Source organism: Balaenoptera borealis, assembly GCF_965194805.1.
Source record: "Balaenoptera borealis genome assembly, chromosome: 6".
NCBI lineage: Eukaryota > Metazoa > Chordata > Mammalia > Artiodactyla > Balaenopteridae > Balaenoptera > Balaenoptera borealis.
In genome coordinates this window covers 111,095,593-111,122,279 of record NC_138863.1, presented here as the reverse complement: position 1 = coordinate 111,122,279, position 26,687 = coordinate 111,095,593, and the positions used below count along the sequence as shown (strand labels likewise).

At 39.0% G+C, this 26,687-nt stretch overlaps 1 long non-coding RNA gene across 2 annotated transcripts in view; it reads left to right on the top strand.

Annotated features, from left to right (window-relative positions):
- Window positions 1–26,687, top strand: part of LOC309631476 — a 722,222-nt gene that overhangs the window by 12,199 nt on the left and 683,336 nt on the right. Inside the window, exon 2 of one of the 2 annotated variants that reach the window (XR_014246293.1) lies at window positions 26,383–26,487. This is a non-coding gene — a long non-coding RNA (uncharacterized lncRNA). Of the gene's footprint in view, window positions 1–26,382; window positions 26,492–26,687 lie in introns of both variants that reach the window. The other variant, XR_014246294.1, reaches the window with a different exon arrangement.

Below are 26,687 nucleotides of genomic sequence, written 5' to 3'. Positions count from 1 at the left end.
GGAGGCTGTCTGTGCTGCTTGGTGAGAGTAAATCATAAGGCAGCTGGCTGCACGACTCTGGGGGACACCAAATCTGGTGCTGGTTCACTTATGGGTAGAATTGCAGTCCAGGTGATATCAGGGCTGGTGCCCAGTCACTGGTTCTGGGGCTATGCTGGCTACTGGGAGGAAGAGACAGGTCCTGCATTCTGGCTGCAGGGCCCAGGAGTCACAGAGTTGGTGTTGGATCACTGTTCCTGACACAGCTATCTGCAGGGTCTGGGGCATCCCTAATCTTGTGTTGGCATTCTGATGGGCAGGGTCAGGACCCAGCTGAGTCCATGGCTGCTTCTGGCCTGCAAGTGAGTGTTCTGGTTACACAGGCTGCTGGGCTGTGGTATTCCTGGAGCTGGTGTGTGCCTGTTGGTGTATGAGGCTGATCCCACTGCTAGAGCAGGTTTGCTGTTGGGTAGGTCCAAGCTCCATCCAGTCCCTGTGCGGTTATCACCGGCCGATGGTGAGGCTGACTCCAAGGTCAGAGCAGGCTCACTTGTCAGAGGGGCCGGGGACTCTGGGGCTGGTGCCTGTCCACTGAGGTGTGGAGGCTGGTCTTGGGGCTTTTGGTGGCTGGACCCATGTCCAGGGGCAGCTGTGCATTGAGAGGGTCTGAAGGCAGCCTGTTTGCTGGTGGATGGGGCTATGCCCCTGCTCAGTTAGTTGCTTGGCCTGCAGCATCCTAGTACTTGTGTCTGTAGTCTGGTGGAAGTGGGTAGGGTTTGGTCCTGAGGCTGATAAGCTAGAGGGAGGATTCTGAAATTATGCTTGCTGGTACCAGTGTCCACGAGGTAGAAGGAGCTCCCCCAAGAGGCTGCTGCCAGTGTCTCTGTCCCTGAGGCTGTGCTGTAGTTGCCTCTTGCCTCTCTGGGAGATGCTCCAAGATCAGGAGGTAGGTGTGACCCAGGATCCTTTCAAATGACCGCTTCTGTTCTGATTCTCGGATCATGTGGGATTTTGTGAGCATCTTTTTTTGTTTGTTTGTTTTGTTTAAACTGCAGGTTCTTATTAGTCATCAATTTTATACACATCAGTGTATACATGTCAATCCCAATCGCCCAATTCAGCACACCACCATCCCCACCCCTCCGCAATTTTCCCCCCTTGGTGTCCATATGTCTGTTCTCTACATCTGTGTCTCAACTTCTGCCCTGCAAACTGGCTCATCTGTACCATTTTTCTAGGTTCCACATACATGTGTTAATATACGATATTTGTTTATCTCTTTCTGACTTACTTCACTCTGTATGACAGTCTCTAGATCCATCCACGTCTCAACAAATGACTCAATTTCGTTCCTTTTTATGGCTGAGTAATATTCCATTGTATATATGTACCACAACTTCTTTATCCATTCGTCTGTTGATGGGCATTTAGGTTGCTTCCATGACCTGGCTATTGGAAATAGTGCTGCAATGAACATTCGGGTGCATGTGTCTTTTGGAATTACGGTTTTCTCTGGGTATATGCCCAGTAGTGGGATTGCTGGGTCATATGGTAATTCTATTTTTAGTTTTTTAAGGAACCTCCATATTGTTCTCCATAGCGGCTGTATCAATTTACATTCCCACCAACAGTGCAAGAGGGTTCCCTTTTCTCCACACCCTCTCCAGCATTTGTTGTTTGTAGATCTTCTGATGATGCCCATTCTAACTGGTGTGAGGTGATACCTCATTGAAGTTTTGATTTGCATTTCTCTAATAATTAGTGATGTTGAGCATCTTTTCATGTGCTTCGTGTCCGTCTGTATGTCTTCTTTGGAGAAATGTCTATTTAGGTCTTCTGCCCATTTTTGGATTGGGGTGTTTGTTTCTTTAATGTTGAGCTGAATGAGCTGTTTATATATTTTGGAGATTAATCCTTTGTCCGTTGATTCGTTTGCAAATATTTTCTCCCATTCTGAGGGTTGTCTTTTCGTCTTGTTTATGGTTTCCTTTGTTGTGCAAAAGCTTTGAAGTTTCATTAGGTCCCATTTGTTTATTTTTGTTTTTATTTCCATTACTCTAGGAGGTGGATCAAAAAAGATCTTGCTGTGATTTATGTCAAAGAGTGTTCTTCCTATGTTTTCCTCTAAGAGTTTTATAGTGTCCAGTCTTACATTTAGGTCTCTAATCCATTTTGAGTTTATTTTTGTGTATGGTGTTAGGGAGTATTCTAATTTCATTCTTTTACATGTAGCTGTCCAGTTTTCCCAGCACCACTTATTGAAGAGACTGTCTTTTCTCCATTGTATATCTTTGCCTCCTTTGTCATAGATTAGTTGACCATAGGTGCGTGGGTTTATCTCTGGGCTTTCTATCTTGTTCCATTGATCTATGTTTCTGTTTTTGTGCCAGTACCATATTGTCTTGATTACTGTAGCTTTGTAGTATAGTCTGAAGTCAGGGAGTCTGATTCCTCCAGCTCCGTTTTTTTTCCCTCAAGACTGCTTTGGCTATTCGGGGTCTTTTGTGTCTCCATACAGATTTTAAGATGATTTGTTCTAGCTCCGTAAAAAATGCCATTGGTACTTTGATAGGGATTGCATTGAATCTGTAGATTGCTTTGGGTAGTATAGTCATTTTCACAATGTTGATTCTTCCAATCCAAGAACATGGTATATCTCTCCATCTGTTGGTATCATCTTTAATTTCTTTCATCAGTGTCTTATAGTTTTCTGCATACAGGTCTTTTGTCTCCCTAGGTAGGTTTATTCCTAGGTATTTTATTCTTTTTGTTGCAATGGTACATGGGAGTGTTTCCATAATTTCTCTTTCAGATTTTTCATCATTAGTGTATAGGAATGCAAGAGATTTCTGTGCATTAATTTTGTATCCTGCAACTTTACCAAATTCATTGATTAGCTCTAGTAGTATTCTTGTGGCATCTGTATGATTCTCTATGTATAGTATCATGTCATCTGCAAACAGTGACAGTTTTACTTCTTCTTTTCCAATTGGTATTCCTTTTATTTCTTTTTCTTCTCTGATGGCCATGGCTAGGACTTCCAGAACTATGTTGAATAATAGTGGTGAGAGTGGACATCCTTGTCTCATTCCTGATCTTAGAGGAAATGCTTTCAGTTTTTCACCGTTGAGAATGATGTTTGCTGTGGGTTTGTCATATATGGCCTTTATTATGTTGAGGTAGGTTCCCTCTATGCCCACTTTCTGGAGAGTTTTTATCATAAATGGGTGTTGAATTTTGTCAAAAGCTTTTTCTGCGTCTATTGAGATGATCATATGGTTTTTATTCTTCAGTTTGTTAATATGGTGTATCACATTGATTGATTTGCGTATATTGAAGAATCCTTGCATCCCTGGGATAAATCGCACTTGATCATGGTGTATGATCCTTTTAATGTGTTGTTGGATTCTGTTTGCTAGTATTTTGTTGAGGATTTTTGCATCTATATTCATCAGTGATATTGGTCTGTAATTTTCTTTTTTGTAGTGTCTTTGTCTGGTTTTGGTATCAGGGTGATGGGTGGCCTCATAGAATGAGTTTGGGAGTGTTCCTTCCGCTGCAATTTTTTGGAAGAGTTTGAGAAGGATAGGTGTTAGGTCTTCTCTAAATATTTGATAGAATTCACCTGTGAAGCCGTCTGGTCCTGGACTTTTGTTTGTTGGAAGATTTTTAATCACAGTTTCAATTTCATTGCTTGTGATTGGTCTGTTCATATATTCTGCTTCTTCCTGGTTCAGTCTTGGAAGGTTATACCTTTCTAAGAATTTGTCCATTTCTTCCAGGTTGTCCATTTTATTGGCATAAAGTTGCTTGTAGTAGTCTCTTAGGATGCTTTGTATTTCTGCGGTGTCTGTTGTAACTTCTCCTTTTTCATTTCTTATTTTATTGATTTGAGTCCTCTCCTTCTTTTCCTTGATGAGTCTGGCTAATGGCTTATCAATTTTGTTTATCTTCTCAAAGAACCAGCTTTTAGTTTTATTGATCTTTGCTATTGTTTTCTTTGTTTCTATTTCATTTATTTCCGCTCTGATCTTTATGATTTCTTTCCTTCTGCTAACTTTGGGTTTTGTTTGTTCTTCTTTCTCTAGTTTCTTTAGGTGTAAGGTTAGATTGTTTACTTGAGATTTTTATTGTTTCTTGAGGTAGGCTTGTATAGCTATAAACTTCCCTCTTAGAACTGCTTTTGCTGCATCCCATAGGTTTTGGGTCATCGTGTTTTCATTGTCATTTGTCTCTAGGTATTTTCTGATTTCCTCTTTGATTTCTTCAGTGATCTCTTGGTTATTTAGTAACGTATTGTTTAGCCTCCATGTGTTTGTGGTTTTTACGTTTTTTTCCCTGTAATTCATTTCTAATCTCATAGCGTTGTGGTCAGAAAAGATGCTTGATATGATTTCAATTTTCTTAAATTTACTGAGGCTTGATTTGTGACCCAAGATGTGATCTATCCTGGAGAATGTTCTGTGCGCACTTGAGAAGAACGTGTAATCTGCTGTTTTTGGATAGAATGTCCTGTAAATATCAATTAAATCTATATGGTCTATTGTGTCATTTAAAGCTTCTGTTTCCTTATTATTTTCTGTCTGGATGATCTGTCCATTGGTGTAAGTGAGGTGTTAAAGTCCACCACTATTACTGTGTTACTGTTGATTTCCTCCCTTATAGCTGTTAGCATTTGCCTTATGTATTGAGGTGCTCCTATGTTGGGTGCATATATATTTATAATTGTTATATCTTCTTCTTGAATTGATCCCTTGATCATTATGTAGTGTCCTTCCTTGTCTCTTGTAACATTCTTTATTTCAAAGTCTATTTTATCTGATATGAGTATTGCTAATCCAGCTTTCTTTTGATTTCCATTTGCATAGAATATCTTTTTCCATCCCCTCACTTTCAGTCTGCATGTGTCCCTAGGTCTGACGTGGGTCTCTTGTAGACAGCATATACTTATGGGTCTTGTTTTTGTACCCATTCAGCAAGTCTGTGTCTTTTGGTTGGAGCATTTAATCCATTCATGTTTAAGGTAATTATCGATATGTATGTTCCTATTACCATTTTCTTAATTGTTATGTTTTTGTTTTTGTCGGTCCTTTTCTTCTCTTGGGTTTCCCACTTAGAGAAGTTCCTTTAACATTTGTTGTAGAGCTGGTTTGGTGGTGCTGAATTCTCTTAGCTTTTGCTTGTCTGTAAAGCTTTTGATTTCTCCTTCAAATCTAAATGAGATCCTTGCCGGGTAGAGTAATCTTGGTTGTAGGTTATCCCTTTCATCACTTTAAGTATATCATGCCACTCCCTTCTGGCTTGTAGAGTTTCTGCTGAGAAATCAGCTGTTAACCTTATGGGAGTTCCCCTGTATGTTATTTGTCGTTTTTCCCTTGCTGCTTTCAATAATTTTTCTTTGTCTTTAATTTTTGCCACTTTGATTACTATGTGTCTCGGCGTGTTTCTCCTTGGGTTTATCCTGTATGGGACTCTCTGCGCTTCCTGGACTTGGGTGGCTATTTCCTTTCCCATGTTAGGGAAGTTTTCGACTATAATCTCTTCAAATATTTTCTCTGGTCCATTCTCTCTCTCTTCTCCTTCTGGGACCCCTATAATGCGAATGTTGTTGCGTTTAATGTTGTCCCAGAGGTCTCTTAGGCTGTCTTCATTTCTTTTCATTCTTTTCTCTTTAGTCTGTTCCGCAGCAGTGAATTCCACCATTCTGTCTTCCAGGTCACTTATCCGTTCTTCTGTCTCAGTTATTCTACTATTGATTCCTTCTAGTGTAGTTTTCATTTCAGTCATTGTATTGGTCATCTCTGTTTGTTTGTTCTTTAATTCTTCTAGGTCTTTGTTAATCATTTCTTGCATCTTCTCAATCTTTGCCTCCATTCTTATTCCGAGGTCCTGGATCATCTTCACTATCATTATTCTGAATTCTTTTTCTGAAAGGTTGCCTATCTCCACTTCATTTAGTTGTTTTTCTGGGTTTTTTTCTTGCTCCTTCATCTGGTATATAGCTCTCTGCGTTTTCATCTTGTCTATCTTTCTGTAAATGTGGTTTCTGTTCCACAGGCTGCAGGACTGTAGTTTTTCTTGCTTCTGCTGTCTGCCCTCTGGTGGTTGAGGCTATCTAAGAGGCTTGATGGGAGGCTCTGGAGGTGGGTAGAGCTGACTGTTGCTGTGGCAGTCAGAGCTCCGTAAAACTTTAATCTGTGAGCATCTTTTAAGAGTGGAATCTCTATTTCCCACAACCCTCTGGCTCTCTGGAAAATAAGCACTACTCGTCTTCAAAGCCCAACTTTCTAGGAACTCTTCTTTCCAGCACAGGATCCCTGGGCTTGGGAGCCTGATGTTGGCTTCATACCCCTTGCTACCTGGGAGCACCTCTGAAATTGTAATTATTCTGCCATTTGTGGGCCACCCACCTGTTGGTATGGGTCTTGACGCTACTGAGATTTTGCCCTTCCTCCCTGTCTTGTCGAGGTGCCTTCCTTATATCTTTAGCTGTAAAACATCTTTTATGGTAGGTCCCGGCCTTTTTCATCAATTGCTGTTCTGTAAACAGTTGTGACTTTGGTGTGCCCATAAGAGGCATCAAGCTCTGGGTCTTTGAATGCTACCATGTTGGACAGTCTCTCCACTTCATTCTTAAATCATATTATTTAAGTTTTCTTAGTATCTTATTTGATTAGTGACAGTTTGAAATTTATTATCACTCATATTTACTTCGCTTGTTTTAAAAAATTGAATAGTGCATTCATTCATTTTGAAATGAAGGTAGTGACCTGTGAATTTCCATACCTCAAAAATCAAGGATAGGACAAAAGCCTTTTCTACCTGTGTTACCCTCAAACTCTGCACCCCACCCCAGCCTGGGGATTAACCTCTTGCACCCATGCTCACCTTCTGTTTTTGGACCATTAACCATCACTGCATCTGTATGTGTGTGGACAAAGTGAACTCTAGTCTTTCCAGTTTTTGTGTTTTGTTCTTTGGTTTAGGGAACAGTCCTACTATGAATGTACTTTTACTGGTCTGCTGAAGTTCATATATAAACCTGTCAAGCACATTACCAGAATTGGAATTGCTTGTATATACACTTTGATAAATTTTTGAGACAATGGTAGAACAGAAAGAAATTGTATTTCAAATCCCACAATATTCTCACACCATGAAAATCCTTCCCTGTTTAATATATTTGTGTGTAGTTTATCTTTATGCCCATACTATATTTCCCAGAGATGGGTAAGTGTTATGTTTCTTGCTAGCACATTTACCGTATTATTCAAAGTCAGGCGTTTAGTGGCTTTAGCATGATCCTATTTCCATGAACTCGCAAATACAAGATCTTCTCTCACACTGTCTTTTACTCCCTCCTGTTTTATATTGCCTTCCTAATTCTCAGTCCTGGTCTTTCTTTATGTTCTTCATCAACCTGGATAGGTTATACTATTTTCTCCCTTATTCAAGACCAATAGAATAGAATAGGACACCCAGAAATAAACCTTGATATATGGCCAAATGATTTTTGACAAGTTGCCAAGACTTTTCAAAGTAGAAAGGATAGTATTTTCAACCAATGGTGCCGAGAAGTCTTGTGGTCAACATGCAAAAGAAGGAAGATGGACCTTTACCTAACATCATGTGCAAAAATTAATGAAAACGTATCAAGAAACTAAATATAAGACCTAATAAAATAAAAAGTCTTAGAATAAGACACAGGACAACAGCTTCATGACATTGGATTTGGCAGTGTTTTCCTCAATATGAAACGAAGGACCAACAAAGGTACAGCTAACAAAAAAATAAACAATTTGCAGTACATAATTTTAAAAAAATGTGTATCAAAGAAATGTAAACAGAATAAAATAGCAACCCACAAGATGGGAGAAAATATTTGAAAGCCATCTATCTGACAAGAGATTTCTATTCAGAATATACAGAGAACTCCTACAACTCAACAAAAAACAAACAGCCTGATTCAAAAATGGATAAACGACTTGAATAGATGGTTCTTCAAAAAGATGTACAAATGACTAAGCACTTGAATAGATGCTCCATATCACTAAATGCATGTTTATATATTTGTGTGCATGCATACACACACACATACACAAGCATAAACAAGTATTGGTGAGGATGTGAGGGAGTTGGAACCATTGTGTTATGTCAGCGGGAATGTAGAATGATACAGCGGCTTTGCAAAAGAGTCTGGCAACTTTTCAGATATTGAAAAATAGAATTACTACATGATCCAGGAATTTTACTATGAGCTATACCCAGAGTAATTGAAATCAGGGTCTTAAAGAAATATTTGTACTCCAGTTATTTGTACTCCAGTGTTTAAAGCAGTAATAATCACAGTAGCTAAAATATGAAAGCAACCTAAGTGTTCATCCACTAGTTCCTGGATAAGCAAAGTGTGGTATACCCATATAATACAATATTATTCAGTGTTAAGAAGGAAAAGATCTAGGAATATGCTACAACATGGATGAATCTTGAGGAAATTTAGCTACCAAAAATGCCTTTTTTGTGACATTTAGTGAGTCATAACAATACAACTACTTATTTCAATTATATGGGGTACTTAGTGTAGTCAAAACCATAGAAATTGGGAGGGTAATGATGCTTTTCAGGTGGTTATGGAACAAAAAGGAAAGTTATGTTTAAAGGATATAGAGTTACAGTTTTAAAACGTAGAAAAGAATTTGAAAGATAAATGGTGATGTTGATCACCTAATAATATGAATGTATTTAATATCACTGAATGGTGCACTTTATAATAATTAACATGTTATATTTTATGTTATTTGATTTTACCAACATACAAAATTGGGAAAGAATGTAATATCAGGAAAGGGAGTGGACCTGGGATAGAGCAGAGAGTAATCAGAAGGGTGAGACACTGCATATGTTGAAGAAGAAGAGCTGAGAGTCTTCAATGGCCAAAAGAGACTTTATAAAAAAGAAAAAAAAATTACTCTGAGGGTGTATTAAATAGATATCTGTGGGTGTACTGCTATCTCCCATGGGTTATCTTAAAGAGTCTTTAATAAAGTCCTTATGGCTTGCTGAGGCTTTTTTAAAAACTGGATTCCCTTGGAGATAATTAGGGGGTGGTTCTTAAGTCTATGTCTAGGTTGATAGATTTTGCCGGGAAGACGAACCTGAGAACAGCGGAGGTCCTGAGAGTGTAAGTACATGGAAATTAGAAAAAAAAAATAATAAAGGGAATTAGGAAAACTTTTGACTTCGAAGGTCATTATTATTACTGAGTCAGACCTGAGGTTTCTAAGGAGTTATATACACAGTTGCTATTTGGATTACTTGTTGATAAAGATAAGTGGAAAAACTAGAGTCGTTTCCAAGTGTAGGTAAGATATAATGAGAAGATGGAGGTGGAAAGTAGGGAGGCCCAGAGAAAAGTGGGAAGGTCATAGTGGGCCAAGATGGTGGTAATATCCAACAGAACAGATGGTAGGGCAGACTACGGATTCATCTTTTTATTTCGGCTCCCCCACTCATCCTTAATAATTCTTTGGGAATATTTCATTGCTCTGTGATGCAGGTACAGAATTCGAGTGAGGAGACTACACCCTCAGTGTCCAGCTGTCTGAGTCCTCAGTGTGCTTCAAATGACGGAGAACTATTGCTTCTTTATGAGAAGAGTTAGTACCTCGTAGCTAAGCTTAAGCTGGAGCTTATGCAATATTGATTCCATTTTATATATACTGTTGACATGGAGGTTCCTCCTCCTCTTTTCTTGAGCATTATGAAATGAACCTATATTTCTCAATGTTTGGGTATATCAGATAAATACATTAAGTAAAGGAATCTTATATATTGGTCCCTGCATAGTTTGCTCTTTCTTGTTTCTCTTTTACCTTTACTAAATTAGCACAAGGAGAGACCTTGAGATGTTCTAATCAGGAGAGATTAGAACATCATATTTCTAGAGAGGTTGGTCGGACAGAGCAGGGGTCCCAGTGAGAATCCAAGCTTCTGTTTCTACTTGGAAATGTACCTGTATAGAGTAAAGGGCTCCAGGAAATATCCTAGAATATTCCAATGTCCCTGCGGGAGATCATTAAGAGAGGCAGGATCTGGTACCAGATCAGTGTACTATGACATGTTTGTCAGTCATCTGATGTGAGAGTCTCAGAGCCAATCCCTTATGGTAGGGCTGAGTGCAGAGTGATGAAGAACCTGTGAAAGCCTTTGATTGCATGTTAAAGATGAAGCTCTGATTTCGTGGAGAATTTTCTTACCTGACTGAATGTCACCCTTCTGTGGGGATGAGATTCTGTGCTTTTCCTCTGTTGATGACCACTGACTGAAAATCATTAGAGGATCATGTCTAGAAAGCATTCTTTATTTAATGTCTTAAAGAAGAAAACATAGAAAACATTTTTATCCACTTTCAAATTGAGGATAAAGGGGAATGACATCATTGAAAATGTCAGAGTAGGGAGCTCTGGCTTGTGTTCATCCCCAGAAACACTGACATACGTGGTAAAACCTGTCAAAATGACCTTATCAACACATGTAAGTTTTCTTTTCTTTTCGCCCTGTAGATTTATCTTTCATTGAAACTTTACTTACTACAGGATGTGGAGGATTAACACGGAAGTAGAGACTGTATTTCCTGATGAGAGAACCACTAAGTCACATTAGCTGTTCTGAGCTATGTCTTACTCACCGTGACTCTAATTAAAACAAACAAACAAACAAAACACTTTTTTTTTTGGTAAGTCAGTTCTGACATTTCCTCGTTAAAGACAAGGTAACAGATATAGATTTAGATCTACCAGAATTGAGCAAACTTTTGATTGTACCTGTGTTGAATATATGAGCATGACTTGCTACAAATCTTCATTATATGCTCATTCGGTATACTATAAACCACTAACTATTAAAAAGGGATTTGTGACCTCTTCCTTCCAAAGAAATATTTCTCCACTTATTGCCACAACTGACAAATTCCCTTTTTCCACTCCTGATATGTTGCATGTAAGGAAGGCATAGGTCACTAACCCCAGCTGGTCACAGGTAAACTCTGCCACATGGATTACTGCATGTTTTCCTGCTGGAAGGCCACACATTCTCGAGTATCATGGCTGCAGAGTATCTGGGCTCTTCTTTTTTTCTGGATAAAGGTTAGATAATCACCTAATTTTATGAGAAATATATAAATTGTATTTGCGTATTCTTCAGGTTTTTATTTATCCATTCTCTTTCAAGTCCTACGTGCAAATATTAAAGTGATTTCCAAGAGGGTGGTAAATAAGACAGCTACGTTTATGCTCCAAAATTAGCAATAAATCATAAGACAATTGTAAATGCATTAATGTGTGATTAATATGTAGGTACTTATGTAAATGCAATTTTAGTAATGCTTTGTGGAGAGCTTCAGAATCTAGGTATTAACAAAAAAAAAGAAGAAGCAGTTCTTGAAACTCTCAGGGAATTATAGAGAAGTCTTTGTGTCTATAAATATTCTGAAATAATGCATATTCTCAGAAATAAACTAGGCATAATATTGTAAGAAAAAACTTCATGAAATGAAAGAGCCTGTGAGATGGCCATACAAGAAAAAGAATATTCTTAGAGAATAATGAACAGTGTGGAGTTCAGCAGAAGGGTCATACAGATTCAGAGAGTAAAACTTTGGAGAGCCTAATTGTGAGTTCCTCATATTTCATCTTTGGAGACACGGTAGTCATTTGAAATATGATGTTATAAGATGACGTTAACATACTTAAATACTTTCGTTTAGAAATGACCACTTAGAACCAGAATAAATGAAAGAGAACACAAAATTATGTTTATGTTGATTTTTAAAGACCTCAGGTGAGTGCTGATTATTTAAAAATACATGTCTTTCACTGCAAAGTAAAGGAGCTGTTACAGTGGAGGATTACTGGACTGAATGTCAATATTATGACATAGTATGAGTGTGTTTCGTGTTTGGTAACTGCAATCATTGTTGCTTTTGTTGTGGTCATCCATTTACAATGCTGGGTGTCAGTTGATTTATCTCTTGTAAAAATAAAATACAGTCTGTGCGTGTGAAAAAACACATACATGATGTCTTGACTAAAGTTGTATGGAATTTGAGATCTGGAAAAAAGCATTTCTTTTCTGTAATGCTAGGATGATAATTGGACATTTTTGCAAGAAAGAGATTTCAGGATGCAAATCTCGTGTCTCTAAGGTGGGAAGTCAGTTCATGGCAGAACATTCTATTAAACTGGTGTGAGTGGAGAAATATTTCTTTGGAAGGAAGAGGTCACAAATCCCTTTTTAATAGTTAGTGGTTTATAGTATACCGAATGAGCAAAATGGCTATTTCTGAACTTTAGAAAAAAATAATATAGTTTTTCTGCATTTATAATATGAAGCTGATGTAAAATATCAAAAATTCTTTATTTTGAAAAGCAGTGTAATCAATTTGACATAATTCATATACATTGAACCTGTGGTACACACACACAATAAAACTTATATTCAGAAAATTTTTTGCACTTAAGAAATAGTTTCAAAGAAATATTTTCAAGTGTAGTTGATTTACAATGTTGTGGGTTTTTAAAATACATGTTTATTGGAGTATAATTGCTTTATAACACTGTATTAGTTTCTGCTTTACAACAAAGTGAATCAGCTGTATGTATACATATATTCCCCATATCCCCCCCTCTTGAGCCTCCCTCCCACACTCCCTATCCCACCCCTCTGGGGGACATAAAGCACCGAGCTGATCTTCCTGTGCTATGCGGCAGCTTACCACTAGCTATTTTACATTTGGTAGTGTATATATGTCAGTGCTACTCTCTCACTACGTCCCTGTCTCCGCTTCCCCCCTGTGTCCTTAAGTCCGTTCTCTACCTCTGTGTCTTTATTCCTGCCCTGTCACTAGGTTCGTCAGTACCATTTTTCTAGATTCCATATATATGTGTTAGCATACGGTATTTGTTTTTCTCTTTCTGACTTCACTCTGTATGGCAGACTCTAGGTCTAACCACCTCACTACAAATAACCAATTTTGTTCCTTTTGATGGCTGAGTAATACTCCATTGTATATATGTGCCACATCTTCTTTATATATTCATCTGTCGATGGACATTTAGGTTGCTTCTATGTCCTGGCTATTGTAAATAGTGCTACAGTGAACACTGTGGTACATGTATCTTTTTGAATTATGGTTTTCTCCGGGTATATGCCCAGTAGTGGGATTGCTGGGTCATATGGTAGTTCTATTTTTAGCTTTCAAGGAATCTCCATACTGTTCTCCATAGTGGCTGTATCAGTTTACATTCCCAACAACAGTTCAGGAGGGTTCCCTTTTCTCCACACCCTCTCCAGCCTTTATACATTGTTGTATTAATTTTTGCTGTGCAGCAAAGTGATTCAGTTTTATATATATATATTCTTTTCCATTATGGTTTATCACAGGATATTGAATATAGTTTCCTCTGCTATACAGTAGATCTTTGTGGTTTGTCCATCCTATGTAGAATAGTTTGCTTCTGCTATTCCAAAACTCCCAATCTTTCCTTCACTCTCTCCTTGGCAACTACAACTCTGTTTTCTATATCTGTGTGTTTCTTTCTGTTTTGCTGACATGTTCATTTGTGTCCTGTTTTCGATTCCACACATAAGTGATATTATATGGTATTTGTCTTTCTCTTTCTGACTTACTTCACTTAGTATCATTATCTCTAGGTTCATCCATGCTGCTGCAAATGGCATTATTTCATTCTTTTTTTATGTCTGAGTAATATCAATTGTATACATATACCACACCTTCTTTATACATTCATTTTTCAATGAACATTTAGTTTGTTTCCATGTCTTGGCTATTATAAATAGTGCTGCTATGAACATAGGGTTTCATGTATCTTTTGAATTATAGTTTTGTCTAGATATATGTCCACAAGTGGGATTGCTAGATCATATGGCAACTCTCTTTATAGTTTTTTTGAGGAACCTCCATACTGTTTTCCATAGAGGCTTCACCAACTTACATGGCCATCAACAGTGTAGAAGGGTTCCCTTTTCTCCATACCCCCTCCAGCATTTGTTAATTGTAGATTTTTTTAATGATGGCCATTCTGATCAGTGTGAAGTGGCACCTCATTGTAATTTGGATTTGCGTTTCTCTAATAATTAGTGATGATGAGCATCTTTTCATGTGCCTATTGGCTCTCTGTGTGCCTTCTTTGGAGAAATGTTTATTTAGGTCTTCCACCCATTTTTCCATTGAGTTGTTTGTTATTTTGTTATTGAGTTGTATGAGCTGTTTGTATAGTTTGGAAATTAAGCCCTTGTCAGTCTCATCATTTGCTAATATTTTCTCCCAGTCCATAGGTTGTATTTTCATTTTGATTATGGTTTCCTTTGCTGTGCAAAAGCTTATAAGTTTGATTAGTTCCTGTTTCTTTTTTGGTTTTACAGTAAGTCCCCTACATATGAACAAGTTCTGTTCCAAGAGTGCGTTTGTAAGTCCAATTTGTTTGTAAGTCCAACAAAGTTAGTCTAGGTACCCAACTTACACAGTTGGCTATATGGTATTGTACCGTAATAGGTTTATAATACTTTTCACACTAACAGTACATAAAAAACAAACACAAAAACAAAGAAAACATTTTTAATCTTACAGTACAGTAACTTGAAAAGTACAGTAATACAGTACAACAGCTGGGATACTCAGGCTGGCATTGAGGGAACAGGCGAGATGAGATACTGATTGGAGGAGGGAGAGGAGGTGGGAGATGGTAGAGGTGGAGGATTATCAGCAGTAGGAGACAGAGGGCAAGCTGCAATTTCACTCATCCCTGACGTTGATGGCAAAGGTTCTGGTTCCTTGCTGGATTTAATTCTATCTACCCTCTTGAAAGAATGATCCATTGATGTCTGGGTAGTAGCTCTTTTTTTCTCATCATAGATGACAAGGTAGCACTGGATTGCATTCTGAATGGCTGCTGCCACCTTTGGGTCCCATTCTAGGTTCGGGTCCTGTGCCTCAAAAACTAACTGTGCTTCCTCAAATAAAGAAGATTCCCTTGCCATTTTCTGTGTCGTGAATCTCTTCAGTTCTTCAGTTACTTCTTCTTCCTCCTTTCCCTCTTCATCCTTTCTCTGGGCCTCCAGTTCCATCAGTAAGCTCCTCATGTTGCACAGCAAGGAGTTCAATGAAATCGTCCTCTTGCAGATCTAGCTCCAGCGTCTCGCTGAGGGTCACTACGTTGCTGAAGACCTCTTCGGACTTCTGATCTACCTTCTCAAATCCACAAAAATCATGAACAAACTGTGGGCAAAGGTTCTTCCAAACCCCATTCATGGTGACCGCCATACCCTCACACCATGCAAAGTCAATGTTTTTTATGGTCTTGTAGATGTTATAGTCCTTCCAAAATTGTCCCTAGGTTGTTCCTGATTTGTCACTTACCTTTACTGCCTGACAAAAAGTGTGACATAAATAATATTTCTTGAAAGTCGCTATAGCTCCCTGGTCCATAGGTTGGATGAGCAACGTAGTATTTGGTGACAGATGCACTACTTTGACGTTGGGATGAAAGTCATCCATGAATGGGGGGTGGCCCAGAGCATAGTCGAGCAGCAAAAGAATGTTTTGCTGGGACGTCCTTCTCCAAGCAATATTTCTCTACATCTGGGATAAAGTGGTGGCAAAACCAGTCCTGGAACGTGGCCTGTGTAATCCAGGATTTGGGGTTACACTTCCACACAACAGGAAGAGAGCCCTTGGCTATGTTTTTAAGGGTTCTTAGGTTCTCTGAATGATAAACTAAGAGAGGCTTCAGCTTCATACCACCAGAAGCATTGCCACCAAACAACAGATAGCCTATCCTTTGCTGCTTTACAGCCCGGCATCAACTTTTCCTCCTTACTGATGTAACTTCGGTCCGGCATCCTCTTTCCGTAGAGTTGTGTCTCATCCACATTAAAATCCTGGTTGGGTAAATACACACCATCATCAATAATTTCTCAAAGTGTTTCTGGAAGTTCCTGGACAGCTACCCTTTCTGCACTTGCTGCCTCTCCACTTACTTTTACATTGTGAAAGTTGGCTCTAGCCTTGAACGGATGAAACCAGCCATGGCTGGCATTAAAAGATGTGCCCTCTGATTCTTTGCCGTGTTTCTTCTTCAAGTCTTCATAAAGGCTTTTAGCTTTCTCTTGAATCAGCATGAAGCTGAGCAGGACTCAGCACTGATGTTGATCCTGCATCTGCACACTGAGAAGTTTCTCCATCTCCTCCATCACTTTTCCATGCTTCTTGGATATTTTGTCAACATCGTCGGCACAGCACACTTCACATGTTCCATGATCTTGTCCTTGTTCTTTAGATTCGTGCCAATGATTGAATGATTCATGTTATAAGAATGAGCGATGTCTAACATCTTTTTGCCTCATTCCACTCTCTCAATTATTTTCACTTTTGTTTCCGTCATTATCACTTGGCACTTCTTAACAGTACCAGGTACACCACCACTGCTTTTACGCTTGCTTCCAGACATCTTGGGCTTGAAATAAAGGTACTGTACTACTGTACTCTATACAGTACTGTAAAGTACACAAAAGCACAACCACTTATAGAGGACGCATGCACGTGACAATGTATGCCAGACCCGTGAACTAACTTACATGATTGGACATGCGGATGGACATTTGCATCTTTGAAAGTTTGCAACTTGAAGGTTCGTATGTAGGTGACTTACTGTATTTGTAGTGCCTTGGGAGAACTAGCTAGGAAAACTTTGGTATGCTTTATGTCAGAGAATGTTTTGCTTATGTTCCCTTCTAGGAGTTTTAAGGTGCCATATCTTATATTTAAGCATATAAGCCGTTTGCAGTTTATTTTTGTGTATGATGTGAGGGTATGTTCTGACTTCACTGATTTGCATACGGCTCTCCAACTTTCAAAACACCACTTGCTGAAGAGACTATCTTTTCCCCATTGTATATTTTTGCCTCCTCTGTCGAAGGTTAATTGACCGTAGGTGTGTGGGTTTATTTCTAGCCTCTCTATTCCATTCCATTGATCCGTGTATCTCTTTCTGTGCCAATACCCTACGGCTTTGATTACTGTAACTTTGTAGTATTGTCTGAAGTTTAGGAGGGTTATGCCTCCTGCTCTGTTCTTTTTCCTGGGGATTGTGTTGACAGTTCTGACTTTTTATGGTTCCAGATACATTTTAGGATTATTTGTTCTAGCTCTGGGGAAAATGTCATGGGTAATTTGATAGGGTTCACATTAAATCTGTAGATTGCTTTGGGTAGTATGGCCATTTTAACACTATTAATTCTTCCCATCCAAGAGCGTGGGATGTCTTTCCATTTCTTTGAATCATCTTCAGTTTCCTTTACTAATGTTTTGTAGTTTTCAGCATATAAGTCTTTCACCTCCTTGTTGAGGTTTATTCCTAAGTATTTTATTTTTTTGACGCCATTTTAAAAAGGATTGCTCGTTTACATTCTCTTTCTGATATTTCATTGTTAGTGTAAAGCAGTGCAACCAGGGACTTCCCTGGGAGCTCCGTGGTTGAGAATCCGCCTGCCAATACAGGGGACACGGGTTTGAGCCCTGGTGCAGAAAGATCTCACATGCCGTGGAGCAACGAAACCTGTGCTCCACAACTACTTAGCCTGCACTCTAGAGCCCGTGAGCCACAACTACTGAGCCCGTGTGCCACAACTACTTAAGCCCGCGTGCCTAGAGCCCGTGCTCCGCAACAAGAGCAGCCACTGCAATGACAACCCTGTGCACCACAATGAAGACTAGCCCCCACTGGCCACAACTAGAGAAAGCCCGTGCACATCAATGAAGACCCAATGCATCCAAAATAAATTTAAAAGAAAAAGAAAAAAAGAAAAACCAAGAAATGCAACCAATTTATGTATGTTAATCTTGTATCCTGCTACTTTGCTGAATTTGTTTATCAGTTCTAGTAGTTTTTGTGTGGAAGTTTTAGGGTTTCCTTTATATATATTATCATGTCATCTGCATATAATGACAACTTTACCTCTTCCCTTCCAATTTGGTTTGATTTTATTTCTTTTTCTTGTCTGATTGTTGTGGCTAGGACTTCCAATACTATGTTGAAGAGAAGAGGTGAGAGTGGGCATCCTTGTCTTGTTCCAGATTTTAGCAGGAAGGCTTTCAGCTTATGAACATTGAGTATTATATTGGCTGTGGGTTTGTCATAAATAGCTTTTATTATGTTGAGATATGTTTCCTCTATACCTACTTTGGTAAGCGTTTTTATCATGAATGGATGTTGAAGTTTTTAAAATGCTTTTTCGGCATCTATTGAGATGATCATTTGTTTTGTGTTTTTCCTTTGTTGATGGGGTGTATCATGTTGATTGATTTGCATATGTTGAAACAACTTTGTGACACTGGGGTGAATCAAATTTGGTCATGGTGTATGATCCTCTTACATGTTGTCAGATTTGGTTTTCTAATCTTCAGTTGAGAATTTTTGCATCTATATATATTGAAGATATTGGCCTGCAATTTTCTTTTTTGGTAGTGTCTTTCTCTGTGTTTTTTTTTTTAAGTCTTTATTGAATTTGTTACAATATTGCTTCTGTTTTATGTTTTGGTTTCTTGTTTGTGAGGCATGTGGGATCTTAGCTCCCCAACCAGGGATCCAACCCGCACCCCCTGCACTGGAAGGTGAAATCTTAACTGCTGGACCACCAGAATAGTCCCCATCTGTTTTATTTTGTTTTTTTTAAAGTTAATTTCTTTCTTTATTTTTGGATGCATTGGGCATTCGTTGCTGTGCTCGGGCTCTCTCTAGTTGCGGCGAGCGGGGGCTACTCTTCGTTGTGGTGTGCGGGCTGTTCATTGTGGTGGCTTCTTTTGTTGCAGAGCATGGGCTCTAGGTGAATGGGCTTCAGCAGTTGTGGCTATCAGGCTCAGTAGTTGTGGTTCATGGGCTGTAGAGTGCAGGCTCAGTAGTTGTGGCACACAGGCTTAGTTGCTCTGTGGCATGTGGGATCTTTCCAGACCAGGTCTCGAACCTATGTCCCCTGCATTGGCAGACTGATTCTTAACCACTGTGTCACCAGGGACGTCCCCTCCATCTGTTTTTGATATCAGCGTGATAGTGGCTTCATAGAATGTCTTTGGAAGTATTCCTTACTCTTCAATCTTTTCGAAGAGTTTGAGAAGAATCAGTGTAAGTTCTGCTTTGTATATTTGGTAGAATTTACCTGTGAAACCATCTGATCTTGGACTTCTGTTGGTAGGGAGTATTTTAAAATTACAGATTGTATTTTTTTTTAATTTTATTTATTTATTTATTTATTTATTTTTGCCTGTGTTGTGACTTCGTTTCTGTGCTAGGGCTTTCTTTAGTTGCAGTGAGCGGGGGCCACTTTTCATCACGGTGCATGGGCCTCTCACTATCGCGACCTCTCTTGTTGCGGAGCACGGGCTCCAGACGCGCAGGCTCAGTAGCTGTGGCTCACGGGCCCAGTTGCTCCGCGGCATGTAGGATCTTCCCAGACCAGGGCTCGAACCCGTGTCCCCTGCATCGGCAGGCAGATTCTCAACCACTGGGCCACCAGGGAAGCCCTCTATTTTGCTTTTAGTGATCAGTATGTTCAAGTTATCTATTTCTTCTTGATTCAGTTTTGTTCGGCTGTAAAAAAACAACATATATTTTTAGGTTATGTTAGCAACTAAATACTTACCATGTATTAGACCACAAAAGAGCGAAGGAAAAAATATTAAAATATTTTTTCAAACACAAAAAGTATTGAAATGTTTTTAAGAAATTGGTATAATAATACTAATTACAATAATGACAAATTGTTCGGAACTTAAAGACTACTTATATCTAAGATGCATATTATATGCTTATTGTTTTATTGTTTTTAAATACATGGAATGTTTTCTCCTTGCTAATGTAATTCTTTTATTTTACCTGTATATTGTGAAAAAAATTTAGTTGCACATAATATAAAAAATTACACTTTAATAGGAGATATTAATCCATTTACATTTACTATAATACTGAAAATACTTAGGCTTAGAGTTCCATGTCATTGAGTGCTCTTTTTTATTTATTTATTTTTAAAAAAGATTTAATTGGGGGGGGCATAAATTATTTACTTATTTATTTATTTAATTTTAACATCTTTTTTGGACTATAATTGCTTTACAACAGTGTGTTAGTTTCTGCTTTATAACAAAGTGAATCAGCTATACATATCCATATTTCCCCATATCTCCTCCCTGTTGCGTCTCCCTCCCACCCTCCCTATCCCACCCCTGTAAGTGGTCATAAAGCACTGAGCTGATCCCCCTGTGCTATGCAGCTGTTTCCTACTAGCTAGCTATTTTACATTTGGTAGTATTTATAAGTCCATGCCACTCTCTCACTTCATCCCAGCTTACCCTTCCCCCTCCCCATGTCCTCATGTCCATTCTCTATGTCTGCGTCTTTATTCCTGTCCTGTCCCTAGGTTCTTCCCAACCATTTTTTTCTTCTTTTTTTAGATTCCACATATATGTGTTAGCATACAGTATTTGTTTTTCTCTTTCTGACTTACTTCACTCTGTATGACAGACTCTAGGTCCATCCATCTCACTACAAATAACTCAAATTCATTTCTTTTTATGGCTGAGTAATATTCCATTTTATATTGAAGATGTGCAACATCTTTTTTACCCATTCATCAGTTGATGGACACTTGGGTTGCCTCCATGTCCTGGCTATTGCAAATAGAGCTGCAATGAACATTGTGGAACATGACTCTTTTTGAATTATGCTTTTCTCCAGGTATATGCCCAGTAGTGGGATTGCTGTGTCATATGGTAGTTCTATTTTTAGTTTTTTAAGGAACCTCCATACTGTTCTTCATAGTGGCTGTATCACTTTACACTCCCACCAATGGTGCAAGAGGGTTCCCTTTTTTCCACACCTCTGCAGCATTTATTGTTTGTAGATTTTTTTGATGATGGCCATTCTTACCTGTGTGTGGTGATACCTCACTGTAATTTCGATTTGCATTTCTCTAATGATCAGTGATGTTGAGCATTCTTTCATGTGTTTGTTGGCAATCTGTATATCTTCTTTGGAGAAATGTCTATTTAGGTCTTCTGCCCATTTATGGATTGGATTGTTTGTTTCTTTGATATTGAGCTGCATGGGCTGCTTGTAAAGTTTGGAGATTAATCCTTTGTCTGTTGCTTCGTTGGCAAATATTTTCTCCCATTCTGAGGGCTGCCTTTTCGTCTTGTTTACGTTTTCCTTTGCTGTGCAAAAGATTTTAAGTCTCCTTAGGTCTCATTTGTTTATGTTTCTTTTTAATTTCCATTTCTCTAGGAGGTGAGTCAAAAAGGATCTTGCTGTGATTGATGTCATAGAGTGTTCTGCCTATGTTTTCCTCTAAGAGTTTTATAGTGTCTGGCCTTACATTTAGGTCTTTAATCCATTTTGAGTTTATTTTTGTGTATGGTGTTAGGGAGTCTTCTAATTTCATTCTTTTACCTGTAGCTGTCCAGTTTTCCCAGCACCACTTATTGAAGAGGCTGTGATTTCTCCATTGTATATTCTTGCCTCCTTTATCAAAAATAAGGTGACCGTATGTTTATGGGTTTATGTCTGGGCTTTCTCTCCTGTTCCATTGATCTATATTTCTGTTTTTGTGCCAGTACCATACTGTCTTGACTACTGTAGCTTTGTAGTATTGTCTGAAGTCAGGGAGCCTGATTCCTCCAGCTCTGTTTTTCTTCTCAAGATTGCTTTGGCTGTTCGGGGTCTTTTGTGTTTCCATACAAATTGTGAAATTTTTTTGTTCTAGTTCTCTGAAAAATTCCATTGGTAGTTTTATAGGGATTGCATTGAATCTGTAGATTGCTTTGGGTAGTGGAGTCATTTTCACAATGTTGATTCTTCCAATCCAAGAACATGGTATATCTCTGTATCTGTTTGTGTCATCTTTGATTTCTTTCATCAGTGTCTTATAGTTTGTTGAGTAAACGTCTTTTGTCTCCTTAGGTAGGTTTATTCCTAGGTATTTTATTCTTTTTGTTGCAGTGGTAAATGGGAGTGTTTCCTTAATTTCTCTTTCAGATTTTTCATCTTTAGTGTATAGGAATGAAAGAGACATCTGTACATTAATTTTGTATCCTGAAACCTTACCGGGTTCATTGATTAACTCTAGTAGGTTTCTGGTAGCATCTTTAGGATTCTCTGTGTATAGTGTCATGTCATCTGCAAACAGTGAGAGCTTAACTTCTTCTTTTCCGATTTGGGTTCCTTTTATTTCTATTTCTTCTCTGATTGCTGTAGCTAAAAATTCCAAACGTGTGTGGAATAATAGTGCTGGGAGTGCGCAACCTTGTCTTGTTCCTGATCTTGGTGGAAATGGTTTCACTTTTTCACCATTGAGAACGATGCTGGCTGTGGGTTTGTCATATATGGCCTTTATTAGGTTGAGGAAAGTTCCCTCTATGCCTACTTTGTGATGGGTTTTTTTTTAATTAATTAAATTATTTATTTATTTATTTTTGGCTATGTTGGGTCTTTGTTTCTGTGCGAGGGCTTTCGCCAGTTGCGGCGAGCGGGGGCCACTCCTCATCGCGGTGCGCGGGCCTCTCACTATCGCGGCCTCTCTTGTTGCGGAGCACAGGCTCCAGACGCGCAGGCTCAGTAGTTGTGGCTCACGGGCTTAGTTGCTCCGCGGCATGTGGGATCTTCCCAGACCAGGGCTCGAACCCGTGTCCCCTGCATTGGCAGGCAGATTCCCAACCACTGTGCCACCAGGGAAGCCCTGTGGAGGGTTTTTATGATAAATGGGTGTTTAATATTGTCGAAAGCATTTTCCGCATCTATTGAGATGACCATATGGTTTTTATCCTTCAGTTTGTTAATATGGTGTATCACATTGATTTGCATGTATTGAAGAATCCTTGCATCCCTGGGATAAACCCCACTTGATCATGGTGTATGATCCTTTTAAGGTGCTGTTGGATTCTGTTTGCTAGTATTGTGCAGTGGATTTTTGCAGCTATGTTCATCAGTGATATTGGCCTGTAGTTTTCTTTCTTTGTGACATCTTTGTCTGGTTTTGGTGTCAGGGAGATGGTGGTCTCATAGAATAAGTTTGGGAGAGTTCCTCCCTCTGCTATATTTTGGAAGAGTTTGAGAAGGATAAGTGTTTACTCTTCTCTAAATGTCTGATAGAATTTGCCTGTGAAGCCATCTGGTCCTGGGCTTTTGTTTGTTGGAAGATTTTTAATCACAGTCTCAAGTTCAGTGCTTGGGATTGGTTTGTTTATAGTTTCTATTTCTTCCTGGTTCAGTCTTGGAAGGTTGTGCTTTTCTAAGAATTTGTCCATTTCTTCCATGTTGTCCATTTTATTGGCATATAGTTGCTTGCAGTAATCTCTCATGATCCTTTGTGTTTCTGCAGTGGCAGTTGTTACTTCGCCTTTTTCATTTGTAATTCTATTGATTTGAGTAGTCTCCCTTTTTTTCTTGATGAGTCTGGCTAATGGTTTATCAATTTTGTTTATCTTCTCAAAGAACCAGCTTTTAGTTTTTTTGATCTTTGCTGTTGTTTCCTTCATTTCTTTTTCATTTATTTCTGGTCTGATCTTTATGATGTCTTTCCTCTGCTGACTTTGGGGGTTTTTTTTTTCTTTCTTTCTCTAATTGCTTTAGGTGTAAGGTTAACTTGTTTATTTGAGATGTTTCTTGTTTCTTGAGGTAGGATTGTATTGCTATAAACTTCCCTCTTAGAACTGCTTTTGCTGCATCCCATAGGTTTTGGGTCTTCATGTTTTCATTGTCATTTGTTTCTAGGTATTTTTAAATTTCCTCTTTGATTTCTTCAGTGATGTCTTGGTTATTAAGTAGTGTATTGTTTAGTGTCCATGTGTTTCTATTTTTTTACAGATTTCTTTCCTGTAATTGATATCTAGTCTGATAGCATTGTGGTCGGAAAAGATACTTGATACGATTTCATTTTTTTTATATTTACCAAGGCTTGATTTGTGACCCAAGATATGATCTATCCTGGAGAATGTTCCAGGAGCACTTGAGAAAAAGTGTATTCTGTTGTTTTTGGATGGAATGTCCTATAAATATCAATTAAGTCCATCTTGTTTAATGTATCATTTAAAGTTTGTGTTTCCTTATTTATTTTCATTGTGGATGATCTGTTCATTGGTGAAAGTGGGGTGCTAAAGTCCCCTACTATGATTGTGTTACTGTCGATTTCCCCTTTTATGGCTGTTAGCATTTGCCTTATGTATTGAGGTGCTCCTATGTTGGGTGCATAAATATGTACAATTGTTATACCTTCTTCTTGGATTGATCCCTTGATCATTATGTAGTGTCCTTCTTTGTCTCCTGTAATAGTCTTTATTTTAAAGTCTTTTTTGTCTGATATGAGAATTGCTACTCTAGCTTTCTTTGGATTTCCATTTGCATGGAATATCTTATTCCATCCCATCACCTTCCATCTGTATGTGTCCCTATGTCTGAAGTGGGTCTCTTGTAGACCACATACATACCGGTCGTGTTTTCGGATCCATTCAGCCAGTCTATGTGTTTTGGTTGGAGCATTTAATCCATTTACATTTAAGGTAATTATTGATATGTATGTTCTTATTACCATTTTCTTAATTGTTTTGGGTTTGTTATTGTAAGTCTTTTCCTTCTCTTGTGTTTCCTGCCTAGAGAAGTTCCTTTAGCATTTGTTGTAAAGCGGGTTTGGTGGTGCTGAATTCTCTTAGCTTTTGCTTGTCTGTAAAGGTTTTAATTTCTCTGTTGAATCTGAACGAGATCCTTGGTGGGTCGAGTAATCTTGGTTGTAGCTTTTCCCGTTTCATTACTTTAAATATATCCTGCCAGTCCCTTCTGGCTTGCAGAGTTTCTGCTGAAAGTTCAGCTGTTAACCATATGGGGATTCCCTTGTATGTTATTTGTTGCTTTTTCCTTGCTGCTTTTAATATTTTTTCTTTGTATTTAATTTTTGATAGTTTGATTAATATATGTTTTGGCATGTTTCTCCTTGGGTTTATCTTGTATGGGACTCTCTGCGCTTCCTGAACTTGATTAACGATTTCCTTTCCCATAGTAGGGAAGTTTTCAACTATAATCTCTTCAAATATTTTCTCAGTGTCTTTCTTTTTCTCTTCTACTTCTGGGACCCCTATATTCGAATGTTGGTGCATTTAATGTTGTCCCAGAGGTGTCTCAAATTGTCCTCAATTCTTTTCATTCTTTGTTCTTTATTCTGCTTTTCAGTAGTTATTTCCACTATTTTATCTTCCAGGTCATTTATCCATTCTTCTGCCTCAGTTATTCTGCTATTGTTTCCTTCTAGAGAATTTTTAATTCCATTTATTGTGTTGTTCATCATTGTTTGTTTGCTCTTTAGTTCTTCTAGGTCCTTGTTATACGTTGCTTGTCTATTCTCCATTCCAGTTCCAAGATCTGGGATCATCTTTACTATCATTACTCTGAATTCTTTTTCAGGCACACTGCCTATTTCCTCTACATTTGTTTGGTCTGGTGGGTTTTTACCTTGCTCCTTCATCTGCTGTGTGTTTCTGTGTCTTCTCATTTGGCTTTGGGGACTGTGTTTGGGGTCTCCTTTTCAGAGGCTGCAGATTCGTAGTTCCCGTTGTTTTTGGTGTCTGCCCACAGTGGCTAAGGTTGGTTCAGTGGGTTGTGTAGGCTTTCTGATGGAGGGGACTGGTGCCTGTGTTCTGGTGGGTGTGTCTGGATCTTGTCTTTCTGGTGGACAGATCCGCATCCGATGGTGTGTTTTGGGGTGTCTGTGAACTTATTGTGATTTTCGGCAGCCTCTCTGCTAATGGGTGGGCCTGCATTCCTGTCTTGCTAGTTGCTTGGCATGGGATGTCTAACACTGGATCTTGCTGGTCTCTGAGTGGAGCTGGGTCTTAGCATTGAGACGGATATCTCTGGGAGAGCTTTCGCCATTTGATATTACAAGGTGCTGGAGGTCTCTGGTAGACCAATGTCCTGAACTCGGCTCTCCCACCTCAGAGGCACAGGCTTGACACCCGGTTGGAGCACCAAGACCCTGTCAGCCACACGGCTGGGGGTGAGAGCAAGAGGTAGCTTTGGTACATCTCAAAGACCACCAATGAGGTTCACTGACCATTTTCTCTCCATCAGTGAAGAAACCAAAATTCAGACTTTGGCTAGTCAGCCACTTTGGTAGCCAGCCCCCACGATGGCCCTAATTATCCCCTAATTATCTCCCAGTCTTCATGTACCAGTGTGGCTCCTCGCACTTGGAAAGGGTTGACTGTTTAACTAATAAGAAATTGCAGAAATGACAAAGTGCAGCTTCCAAAGTTATAAAAGACATTGCAGCTTCTGTTTTGGTTTCTGCTAGATCACTCATCCTGGGGTAAGCCAGCTGCCATGTCATGAGGACACTCAAGCAGCCCTAAGGAGAGATCCATGTGGCAAGGAACTGAGGCCTCTTACCTACAGCCATGTGAGTGAGTCATCTCAGAAGTCAAAAGATTTAATTTTTTTAATTTTTGGTTGCATTGGGTCTTCGTTGCTGCACAGGGTTTCTCTAGTTGTGTCAAGCAGGGGTTACTCATCGTTGTGGTGCACGGGCTTCTCCTTGCGGTGGTTTCCCTTGTTGTGGAGTATGGGCTCTAGGTGCATGGGCTTCAGTAGTTGTGTCAT